Here is a 12,911-nt window from a genome sequence, read left to right on the forward strand (position 1 = left end):
TGGGCCAGCGGGCGGAAACATTGTTTCTGCCTGCTGACCCAGCGGGAAACTCATAATAGGGCCAGTGGGAAGAAGACCGCACTGACGGTCTCCTGAACGCAAGAATTTGGCGGGCGGAAAACTCATAATGAGGCCCTTAGTCTGTGTTGTAGGTAGAAGTAGACCTAGAGTAGACCTAGAGTGTTCTAATGGTCTTTATGTGCATATTAAGGATTGAGGCACTTTAGGTAAGTATGTAAAGGTAGTGAAAAGTAGTTTATTACTATATATATATATATATATATATATATTTTTTTTTTATTTTTTTTTTAAGAAAGTTGAAGGATGACTGCAGTACAACATAAAAGGTACCGTGGTACTTAAAAAAAAATGTGTTTAAAAATTAAATATGTAAAAAAAAATGAAAAATGCACTGTGAAACACCTTATTTCAAAATGTAGCTTACCACAGTGTACGTTAAATTTTTTACATATTTAATTTTTGAAATTTTTTTTTTACACAGTACCACAGTACTATCTAGAAAGTACCACAGTACTGACAAAAAGTTACAAACAAATAACTTTTAATCTCTTCGCTGCCAGTCCTTTTCACCCTCAGGTGACAGGCCTTTTGTTTTGGCTATGTGGGGCACTTTGCAAATAGACCCTCATAACTTTTTGTCCACATAAGCTACCCACGCCATATTTGCGTCCTTTTTTTCCAACATCCTAGGGATCATAGAGGTACCCAGAGTTTGTGGGTTCCCCTGAAGAAGACCAAGAAATTAGCCAAAGTACAGCAAAGATGTAGTTTTTTTTTTTTTTTTAATGGAAAAAAGGGCTGCAGAAGAAAGCTTGTGTTTTTTTCCTTGAAAATGGCACCAACAAAGGGTTTGTGGTGCTAAAATCACCATCTTCCCAGTTTTCAGGAACAGGCAGACTTGAATCAGAAAACCACAGTTTTCAACACAATTGTGTCATTTTACTGGGACATACCCCATTTTTACTATTTTTTGTGCTTTCATCCTCCTTCCAGTTAGTGACAGAAATGGGTGTGAAACCAATGCTGGATCCTGGACAGCTAAACATTTCTGGAAAGTAGGCAAAATTCTGAATTAGCAAGGGGTCATTTGTGTAGATCCTAAAAGGTTTTCCTACAGAAAATAACAGCTGAAATACAAAACTATTGAAATTGAGGCAAACAAAACAGCCATTTCTCTCCAGGTTTTACTCTGTAACTTTTTTCCTGCCATGTCAGTTTTCAAAAGCAATACACTGTACGTCTACTACACTCTTCTGGTTGAGTGGATATATAGGGCTTGTAGGTTCATCAAGAACCCTAGATATGCAGAGCCAATAAATGAGGTGTGTCTTGCAATAGGTTTCATTGTATACCCGGTATACAGCAATTTATTTAGTAAAATATAAAGAGTCAAAAATAGATATCAAGGAAACCTTTGTATTTCCAAAGTGGGCACTAGATAAGGTGTTGAGAAGCAGTGGCTATTCGCACATCTCTGAATTCCAGGGTCCCCATACTAGCATGTGAATTACAAGGCATTTCTCAAACAGACATCTTTTTTACACACTGTCTTACATTTGGAAGGAAAAAATGTAGAGAAAGAGAAGGGGCAATAACACTTGTTCTTCTAGTCTGTGTTCCCCCAGGTACCCCGATAAAAATAGTACCTCACTTGTGTGGGTAGGCCTAATACCCGCAACAGAAAACTCTACATGGACACATCACATTTTCAAAAAGAAAACTGACCTGTTTTTTGCAACGTGCCAAGCTGTGGATTTTGGCCTCTAGCTCGGCAGGCACCTAGGGAAACCTATCAATCATGTGAATGTTTGCAAACTAGAAACCTAGCAGAATCCAGGATGGGGTGAATTGTGGGGCTCTCACCAGGTTCTGTTACCCAGAATCCTTTGCAAACCTCAAAATGTGGCAAAAAACACTTTTTCCTCACATTTTCGTGATAGAAAGTTCTGGAATATAAGAGGAGCCACAAATTTCCTTACACCCAGCATTCCTCCAAGTCTCCCAATAAAAATCGTACCTCACTTGTGTGGGTAGGCCTAGTGCCCGTGACAGGGAATGCCCCAAATCACAACATGGACACATCACATTTTCCTAAAGAAAATCAACCTGTTTTTTGCAAAGTGTCTAGCTGTGGATTTTGGCCTCTACCTCATCCACCACCTAGGAAACCTGTACATTTCTGAAAACTAGACACCTAGGGGAACCCAGGATGGGGTAACTTTTGGTGCTCTCACGAGGTTCTGTTACCCAGAATTCTTTGCAAACCTCAAAATTTGGCAAAAAAACGTTTTCCTCACATTTCGGTGCTGTAAAGTTCTGGAATCTGAGGGGTGCGCACAGACTTCCTTCTAACCAGAGTTCCCCCAGTTCTTCCGATAAAAATGGTGCCTCACTTGTGTGGGTTGGCCTAGTGCCCACAACAGGAAATGTCCCAAAACACTATGTGGACACATCAAAAATATCAAATACAAAACTGCCTGTTTTTGCGGGGGGCACTTTAGTTTTTGGTCCTGGGCTCAGCAGCCATCTAGGGAAACCTACCAAACCCAAACATTTCTGAAAACTAGACACCCAAGGGTGTCCAGGAAGGTGTGACTTTCGTGGATCCCCCAGTGTTTTCTTACCCAGAATCCTCAGCAAACCTCAATTTTGCTAAAAAATCACATTGTTCCCACATTTCTGTGTGGGATCACCGAACCCACACACACTTCCTACCATCCAATGTTTTCCTCCATCTCCCGGTAAAAATGATACCTCACGTATGTAGGTGGGCCACGTACGTGCCTGTGACAGGGAAGAGCCAAATACATGTTGAAAATTAGGGGGAACCAAAGTGGGTCCAAAAGGGCAGTTTGAAAAAATAAATAAAATTTAGGCTGACAAGTGCAGCAGAATTTCTATCGGTATAGATGCAACAATGATGGGTGGTAGGTATTTTGTGGATTCATTCAGATTCAGGATGGTTCCATCACACAAATGTGGGAAAAATTTGTGATTTCAAGCAAAGTTGGAGATTTGCAGGGCATTGTGTGTAAGAAAATGGTGTGGGGTGCATGTGAAGCACACCACCCTGGACTCACCCAGGTGTTTAGTTTTCAGATGTGTCTAGGTCTCATAGATTTTTCTACATGCAGCATCCCTAAGTCCAAAAAGTGCAGCCCTCACCATTCCAAGTGGGACGATTTTGAGAGTTAGACAAGTTCTCATGGCCCAAATGTAAAACCAAAACCCAAAATAATCAAATGTCCTCTTGATTGCCGTTGGATAAGATGTTTTAGTGTGTGGGGGGAGAGCTGAACAACTGTTACCCCCTTCAATTGTTGTGGGGGTATGACATTGCCCATACTATTTGTTTTTTAATTCCCTGGCATCTAGTAGGCTTTCTGCCCCCGGTAGTGGATCAGGGGTAATTGCCCCATCTGCCCACTGGTGGGCAGAACAACTTTGTCCCCATTTATTTGGGATGGGGGTATGGCCATACACCCATCTTCTTTTTTTGAAAAATAATTCTTCCCTGGTCTCTGGGGGGCTTTCTGCCCCCCTTTGGTGCAAATAGGCCTTACAAAAATAGGCTGATCTGACCCCAAGTGGGGCAGAATTATCCAATAGTAATGTGCCCCCATGGGGAGCGACCCTTTCCCAAGGGGCTACCCCCACCAAACAAAACACACACACACCAATCCCTGATGCCTAGTGGTTTCTGCCCCCCTTCTGGGGCAGATCAGCCTAATCGAATAAGCCGATCTGCCCCGAAGGGGGTCAGAAATGGTTTTACAATAAATTTGCCCACCAGGGGAGTGACCCTTGCCTGAGGGTTTTTTGCCCCCCCACCCCACAAGGGCATATTGGCCTAATTAAATAGGTTGATCTGCCTCCAAGGGAGGCTGAAATGGCCTAAAATAAATTAGCCCCCCCCCCGGGGAGCGACCCTTGCCTGAAATTGATGTCCAGATAAAAAAAGGGCTGATTGTCCTATGTAAAATAGGCTGATCTGCCCCCAAGGGGGGCAGAAATGACCTAAATACAATTTGCCCCTAGGGGAGCGACCCTTGCCTAAGGGGTCGCCCCCTACATCTAAAATGTTATAAAAAATAATTAGCCCTGGTGTCAAGTGGCTTCTGCCACCCTTGGGGGCGGATCGGCCTAATTTAAGTAGGCCAATATGCCCCCAGGGGGCAGAAAAGGCATAATAATTAAATGGCCCCCAGGGGAAAGATCCTTGCCCAAGGGGTTGCTCCCCTCCACTGTAAGCATTAAAAAAAAAACTCCTTGGTGTTTAGTGGGCATTTCTGCTTACGATCGCGTTGCAGAAATGCTTACAGAGACATGAAAGGAAAGGGAAATCATTTCCTTTCCTTTCATGCCTTTGCCTGCCCCCACCTCCCTGTCGGAAGAGAAATGCTTTGCTTCCATTGCGATGGGTGGTGACCTCTCATGAGGTAAGCAGGCGATCACGTACTGACATCATCAGAGATCACTGGGGGGCAGAAGGGGGGCCAGGGTGGAAGAGGAAGCGATTCCTCTTCCATCCATGACCTGGGGAGGGGGGTGGGAGGCCCAGAGCTCCCCCTCTGGGCCGGGTGCAGGACGAGCTGCAACTGTGGACGAGACCAGCTCATCCAGGGTACCCAGGGGATTAAAGACTTTCATCCTCATCTCACCCTGAAGGGTCCCCTCACCAGCCAGGCTTGCTTGAATCCAGTGGCACAGTGAGCACTGGACCCACGTCTGGTCATACCCTTTTCACTTAGGGTGACAAAAGCAGAAAGAACAGATGTTGATGGAATGTTGAACAGTGCAAACATTCACCCTACCACGCCACCCCAGTTTGGACCCAGCCATATGCAAATCAGTCTTGACTCTGCTCCCCAAGGAAACAGTCCACAACAAACTGTCAAGCCAAGTCCTCCCTCGTCTGGAAACCAGCATCCTGGGATCGGTTTGAAGGTATCACCCCTCATCAGCCAGGCTATCTTGAATCAGTAGCAGGGTGAGCATGGTACCCACATTTGGGCATACCCTTCCCACTTTACCATTCCTTCAGCAACTCAGGAAGGTATCTTTCTGCACTGTGTTGCGTGAAAGGGAGAAGGCAGAAACGCTCCATATTTACAAAGATATGGAGCTCACCTGCTTTCTTCTTGCTCTAGGGTACTGCGTGCACCCTAGCACAAACGCAGGCACCCTTGCACAATAGTGCAAGGATGTCTATGTTAAGTGCAGGATTGTTTTGTGAAGAAAAGGACACCTTCCTGTACAAAAACAATTGTTAGAAGCATATTGTACTTTCTATATGTGGTGCAGAATGCAGCACATATAGAAAGAGGAATTAACAAGGGGACATAAATATATTTCTCCCTGATATGCCTCTGATGGGTAGGCATTTTGGTGCAAACCCTGGATTGCAAGTGTTTGTTAACCTGGGTTTGCATCAAAATACACAGGTGAATCCACAGGAATGCCCATGCTTCGCCAATGTAATGCCTACCCGGTGCAAAGTAACGCAAGGCAGTACTATGGACTGCATTGCTTCGTATTTACTAAACTATGCAAAGCCACTCAAAGTGGCCTTCTATGGCTTAGTAAATACCTAAAATGATTTTGCATCGGGTTGCGCAACAATGGTGATGCATCCATGAGGCAAAATCTTGGTAACCCTACCCCCAAGTTCAGAGAGATCCGAATAACACAGTTATTTTTATTACAATATGCAATTCGCAAACAGATATTGGTCTGAATTACAGTTGGAGACAGTGTGAAAAACGATGTTTCTGAATCGAATAGTTTGTAAGTCGAACAAGGGTTTAACGGCTGGTGGCCAAGTTGGAAGGAAAAGAACCCAGTCAGTAGATAAATTATCCTCTTATATGACATGCAGAAGATTTCTCAAGGCCAAAGTATTGCCTGCTGGCAGACTGGCTCCCCACATCCTTCCTTTCTTCAACCTCCTCTTCCGAACCCTACTGCACATCCCTGCATACTAGAGTCAGACGCTGTCATGGTTCACATATTCAAGGAAACACCTTTTTCATGGTAATTTATAAAGCCTTTATTATAAAACACGTTTCTTTCAAGTTTTTCTGTGTAGGTGCCAATAGCGCTTCTGCCTGAATAGCGTTGAAAATATAATGACATCAATTAGTTGCATAAACATATCACACAAATTAATAAGATTATCTAAAAGGAGGGAATACGGGATAGATTCTAACAACAGGGTCCTAATTCACAACCATCATTATTTTTAATAAGAAATTAACTGTTATAGTCCTTCAGCACAAGGTACATATATGTGGAGTTATATATAGTAAAACTTTGCTTATGTAAAGACACTTACCTTCACAATATGTTTGTCCTCAATATTCTTGACATGATAATTTGTTCCAAAATATTTTTGGTTCCGATATTCTGTCTAACACTGCAGAAATGTTCCGGGGAAAAAATGCCATCATGCATGCAGGTTTTGGTGCACCAAGCACTAAAATCTTCAAATTATGCCACACTTTAAAGCACAATTTGAAACAGGTGATAATGTATGTGCTCCTCAAAACACAGTATCCATGAATAATTGCCATATCTCCAGCCATGCCTAACTGTTGAAAACAAACTCGGAATAGGATGTATTTACCACACCCAGGTAATATCTCAACTGGTACAATAGTTTTAACCCCTTAGCTGCTGGGCCTTCCCCCCCCCCAGTGCTGGGCCCTTTTTTGGCTATTTGGGGTAGTTCGCGCTTAGGCCTTTATAACTTTTTGTCCACATAAGCTAACCACGCCAAATTTGCGTCCTTTTTTTCCAACATCCTAGGGATTCTAATGGTACCCAGAGTTTGTGGTTTACCCTGGAGGAGACCAAGAAAATAGCCAAAATACAGTGAAAATTTCGTTTTTTCCAAACAAATGGGAAAAAAGGGCTGCCGAAGAAGGCTTGTGGTTTTTCCCCTGAAAATGCCATCAACAAAGGGTTTCTGGTGCTGAAATCACTATCTTCCCACCTTTCAGGAACGGGCAGACTTGAATCAGAAAACCACATTTTTCAACACAAATTTGGCATTTTACTGGGACATACCCCATTTTTACTATTTTTGGTGCTTTCAGCCTCCTTCCAGTTAGTTACAGGAATGGGTGTGAAACCAATGCTGGATCCCGGAATGCTAAACATTTCTGAAAACTAGACAAAATTCTGAATTCAGCAAGGGGTCATTTGTGTAGATCCTACAAGGTTTTCCTACAGAAAATAACAGCTGAAATAAAAAAATATTGAAATTGAGCTGAAAACAACAGCCATTTTTCTTTATGTTTTACTCTGTAACTTTTTCCTGCGATGCCAAAACACAACGTGGACACATCACATTTTTTGACAGAATACAGAGCTGTTTTTTGCAAAGTGCCTACCTGTAGATTTTGGCCTCTAGCTCAGCCGGCACATAGGGAAACCTACCAAACCTGTACATTTTTGAAAACTAGAGGCCTAGGGGAATCCAAGATGGGGTGACTTGTGGGGCTCTGACCAGGTTCTGTTACCCAGAATCCTTTGCAAACCTCAAAAAGTGGCTAAAAAAACAAGTTTTCCTCACATTTCGGTGACAGAAAGTTCTGGAATCTGAGAGGAGCCACAAATTTCCTTCCACCCAGCGTTCCCCCAAGTCTCCCGATAAAAATTATACCACACTTGTGTGGGTAGGCCTAGCGCCCGCGACAGGAAATGCCCCAAAACACAACGTGGACACATCACATTTTTTGACAGAATACAGAGCTGTTTTTTGCAAAGTGCCTACCTGTAGATTTTGGCCTCTAGCTCAGCCGGCACATAGGGAAACCTACCAAACCTGTGCATTTTTGAAAACTAGAGACCTACGGAAATCCAAGATGGGGTGACTTGTGGGGCTCTGGCCAGGTTCTGTTACCCAGAATCCTTTGCAATCCTCAAAAAGTGTCTAATAAAACAAGTTTTCCTCACATTATGGTGACAGAAAGTTCTGGAATCTGAGAGGAGCCACAAATTTCCTTCCACCCAGAGTTCCCCCAAGTCTCCTGATAAAAATGATACCTCACTTGTGTGGGTAGACCTAGCGCCCGCGACAGGAAATGCCCCAAAACACAACATGGACACATCAAATTTTTTCATAGAAAACAGTGCCTACCTGTGGATTTTGGCCTCTAGCTCAGCCGGCACCTGGGGAATCCTAGCAAACCAGCGCATTTTTGAAAACTAGAAACCCAGGGGAATCCAAGATGAGGTGACTTGTGGGGCTTTGACCAGGTTCTGTTACCCAGAATCCTTTGCAAACCTCAAAATGTGGCTAAAATAACACATTTTCCTCACATTTCGGTGACAGAAAGTTCCGGAATCTGTAAGGAGCCACAAAATTCCTTCCACCCAGTATTCCCCCAAGTCTCCCGATAAATATGATACCTCACTTGTGTGGGTAGGCCTGGTGCCCGCGACAGGAATAGATCACACAATGGTCAATGTTGGTCCTTACGTGAGGCAGCTGTTGACCCTGGGGTGATCCATTCCTGACGCAGGCACTAGGTATAGGCACTCAAGTGGGGTAGTGTTTTTATCAAGACAGGTGAGGAGTCACTGGGTGATAGGAATTTTGTGGATCCCAGCATATTCCTGTAGTTTGTGTGACAGAAATGCGAGAAAAATAGAGTTTTTATTCAACTTTTCAGCTTTGCAGGGTATTCTGGGTAAGAAAACTTTGGGGAATCCACACAAGTTACACCTCTGTGGACTCCCCCGAATGTCTAGTTTCCAGAAATGTTTGGCTTTAGTGTGTTTCTCTATATGGCCGCCGAATCCAGGACCAAAAACACAGGTGCCTGCCTTACAAAACCAGTTTGTTTTGCCATAGATAATTTTGATGTCTCCACAATACGATTTGGGTGGTGGAATTTGGGGCTGAACTAAATTGGGGAGCTCCCAAGAGAGCACTCTCTCTCTCTCTGCTTGCCGCCGCATTCACCTGCTCTCTGGGTTGGGCTAACCCACTATTACCCAGTTGCACAAACAGCTTGCGAAGGGACAGCAGGACTGTCCTCATCACCTCCCTCATAATGTACTGGAAGAGGAGTTATCGAATGGGACTCCTCCGACTGAAAAATCACTCCCAGAGTCTGCGCCATTGTCCTATCCCTCAGATGCTGTCTCAGTATCTGATATCTCAGTCTCTGATCCTATGGCCGAACCCGAGTGCAGGCAGCAGTCATCCATCAAGATGCCATCTCTGCTATTGGCTAAACTGTTGCTCTAAAACACTAGCCTACGTAGACAGTCACAAAATCGATGGTGTGTGTGATATACGTGCAACAGTAGAGGCCACCTTACCTGCGCTTCTTCCCTCAATCAGCACGTTCTTTCAAGACACTCAAAAAACACCTTATCACATACCATTCATCACAGTCTTTAGCACCTCCTGCGCCCAGTCCAACAATCATTATTGGTGCTCCCACTCCCTCCTCCTAGGATTCTCTTATTACCACCCAGCAAAAGTGCCCTTCATCTCTCCATAGCCGCCCTCCACCCCGCACATACATTTCATTGGTATTATAGCGCAGGTAATGGCTGACTTTACTAATGTACTCAGCTATTTACATAAAATACAGATTTGCTCTTTGCAGTAGGCATATAAACCTTCTGCGCTTCTTTATGGCACTAAAACTGCCACTAGACAAGTCTGACCCTTTTCCCCCCAGGGAAACCACACACATATTGACAAAAGTGATATATATATGACAGCCAACCACCTGAAACTCAACTCAAGCAAAACCGAAATAATCCTCTTTGGCCCACACAAAAACACCTGGGACCCCTCATGGTGGCCCACCACGCTAGGCCCTGCACCAACCCCCGCCAACCACGCACGCAACCTCAGCATCATCCTAGACTCCTCCCTCTCGATGACCCAACAAATCAACGCTCTCACCTCCATCATTCAAATGGATCCCCACAGAGACCAGAAAAAATGTCACTCACGCACTCATCAGCAGCAGACTTGATTACGGAAACGCCCTCTACGCCGGCACCACTCCAAAACTCAAGCGCAAACTACACGCATCCAGAACTCAGCAGCACGACTCATCCTCGACCTCCCCGGACACGAACACATCTCTCCACACCTCAAATCCCTCCACTGGCTCCCCATTGACAAAAGGATCACCTTCAAGATCCTCATCCTCGCACACAAATCACTCCACAACACAGGCCCTGCCTACCTAAACGAGAGTCACCTTCCACACCCCTACACGAAACCTCCGCTCAGCTGACCTCTCTCTCGCCTCTGTCCCCCGCATCAAACACACCACCACCGGGGGCAGATCCTTCTCCTACCTTGCACCCAAAACCTGGAACGCCCTCCCAACCCACCTTCACAAGACCCAAAACCTACTTCTTTTCAGGAAGGGCCTCAAAACCTGGCTTTTCGAACAGTGAACCTCCCAGCCCCTTTCCCTCCCCCGCGCCTTGAGACCCTCACAGGTGAGTAGCGCGCTTTATAAATCTCTTTGATTGATTGATATATATAGATCTATCTATATATATATATCTTCATAGATATATCTATAGATATATCCATGTACATAGATATATCTACATAGATATATCTATATATATATATATATATATATATATAGATCTACATATAGTTCTATTTTTTTTTTAGTTGTTGTACAGTTCCCTGGGGGCCAAAATTCCCCGGGGGGGGGCACCTACTTTTTTTTTTTTTTTGTATAAAATATGCCCCCGGGGGGGGGGGGGGGGGGCGGCCCGTTTTCTGAGGGGGTCGACCCCCCCAAGTGAAATCCCTGGCGTCTAGTGGTGTTTCCTGGCCCCCGATCGCAGCTGTGCTGCGATCGGTGGCCAGGAAACAGTTTCAGAAGGCCTCGTAAGAAAGGGGAGAGTCTCCCCTTTCTTACGAGGCCTTTTGAAAGTTTTCCTGGCCCCCCGATCGCAGCTGTGCTGCGACCGGGGGCCAGTACACACTTTCAGGAAGGCCTCGTAAGAAAGGGGAGACTCTCCCCTTTCTTACAATGCCTTCCCGAACGTGGGGAAAGCCGTTTTCCCCGTCGAAGCAGGAATCGGCCACAAGGCTGCATCCTGCTTTGATGGGGAAAACACCTTTGTAACGTCGACGTCACAAAGGGGCGGGTGGGGGCCAGGGGGGAGACACGGAAGCTTCTGTGTCTCCCGGGGAATAGAAAAACAAATATATATACCCTTCCTGGTGTCGGCCACTGGTCGTGACCCACACCAGGGAGGGAGTGTGGGCGTCAGCCAGTTGCCGACGCCCACACTAAAAACGTTAACAGACCTGGGGCCAGATGTAGCAAGGGTTTTGCGAGTCGCAAACGGCGAAAAACGCCGTTTGCGACTCGCAAAAGCCACTTTGCTATGTTGAAATGCATTTTGCGAGTCGGATCCGACTCGCAAAATGCATTTCCGAATCGCAAATAGGAAGGGGTGTTCCCTTCCTATTTGCGATTCGCAATGGTATGCAATTCCATTTGTGACCGCGTATGCGGTCGCAAATGGAGTCGCAGTTACCATCCACTTGAAGTGGATGGTAACCCATTCGCAAACGGGAAGGGGTCCCCATGGGACCCCTTCCCCTTTGTAAATGGACCCCAAAACATTTTTTCAGGGCAGGGAGTGGTCCAAGGGACCACTCCCTGCCCTGAAAAAACCGAAACAAAAGGTTTCGGATTTTTTGAAATGCAGCTCGTTTTCCCTTAGGGAAAACGGGCTACATTTCAAAAAAAAAAAAAACTGCTTTATTTAAAAGCAGGTCGCTAACATGGAGGCCTGCTGACTACAGCAGGCCTCCATGTTAGCGAGTGCCTATACTCGCAATGGGGCCGCAATTTGCGACCCACCTCATGAATATTCATGAGGTGGGTCATTGCGACCCCATTGCGAGTTGCAGTCGGTGTCTGAGACACCGTACTGCATACCAAATTGCGAGTTGCAATTTGCGAGTCGGAAGGACTCGCAAATTGCAACTCGCAATTTGGTTTTTTCGTACATCTGGCCCCTGGTAAATACGGCATCCTATTCCACCCAATTTGTAAAAAGGTATCTGAGTAACCTGTATGTTTGAAGTACATTTGACACTTCACTAGGGTTTGTACGTCTGCAAGTTAACACTCTCAAAAACACCCATTATCTGGCCCCTAACTTGATTCATCTGAATGTATAAATTCTGCAATACGTGACTTATTTCCACTTTCACAGTTGTAGTTTGAGGGATAGAAAGAGGCAGAATGAGAATTTGTCTGATTTAACATTTTTAAACTGTAATGGGCTGATTTAAGAAAAGTGGTGCTGCACCCAGTGCAGCTCCACTTTCCTTGCGCTCTTTAATGCCCCCCTACCGCAACCATGTGTGCACTGTATTTTAAATACGGCACACCATCGCACAGGGTAGGAGGCAATAGCATCAGAATTTCAAAAATGCTGGCGCTACACCTGCTGAGTACATAGGGGCCTATAGTATGCAATGGCATGCTCCCTTTTAACACCTGCAGGCGTTAAAAGGGGTGCAATGATGGCTCAAGGACATCGTTTAGATTTCCTTGTGTCATTTTTTCAGCCCCCCTAATGGGGGAACACCCCCCTTTCATACATTCTGCATGGCACAGGCATAATGTGGCACAAGGGTTTACAAAGTGGCACAATGCATGCATTGCTCCACTTTGTAAATATGGTGCGTTTAAAGCCACTTCAGTGCCACCATAGTGTCAAAAAAATGACGCTATGGCGGCGCTAAAGTGGCACTAGGCCCTAAATATTTGAATTGCTTCGAAACTTTTGCTATTAAGGAGAGACAGGAAAGCAGCAATTTTCCTCAGCACCTAGAATTTGTGCTTCATTTCTTTCACAGTTCTCAT

General features: G+C 45.1%; 1 long non-coding RNA gene across 1 annotated transcript in view; it reads right to left on the minus strand.

Moving 5' to 3' along the window:
* Positions 1–465: 465 nt before the first annotated feature.
* LOC138301931 (uncharacterized) overlaps positions 466–12,911 on the minus strand; it is a 148,389-nt gene continuing 135,943 nt past the window's right edge. The window contains exon 4 of the long non-coding RNA XR_011205171.1: positions 466–1,069. This is a non-coding gene — a long non-coding RNA (uncharacterized lncRNA). The remainder of the gene's footprint in view (positions 1,070–12,911) is intronic.

Source organism: Pleurodeles waltl, chromosome 6 (genome assembly GCF_031143425.1).
Source record: "Pleurodeles waltl isolate 20211129_DDA chromosome 6, aPleWal1.hap1.20221129, whole genome shotgun sequence".
NCBI lineage: Eukaryota > Metazoa > Chordata > Amphibia > Caudata > Salamandridae > Pleurodeles > Pleurodeles waltl.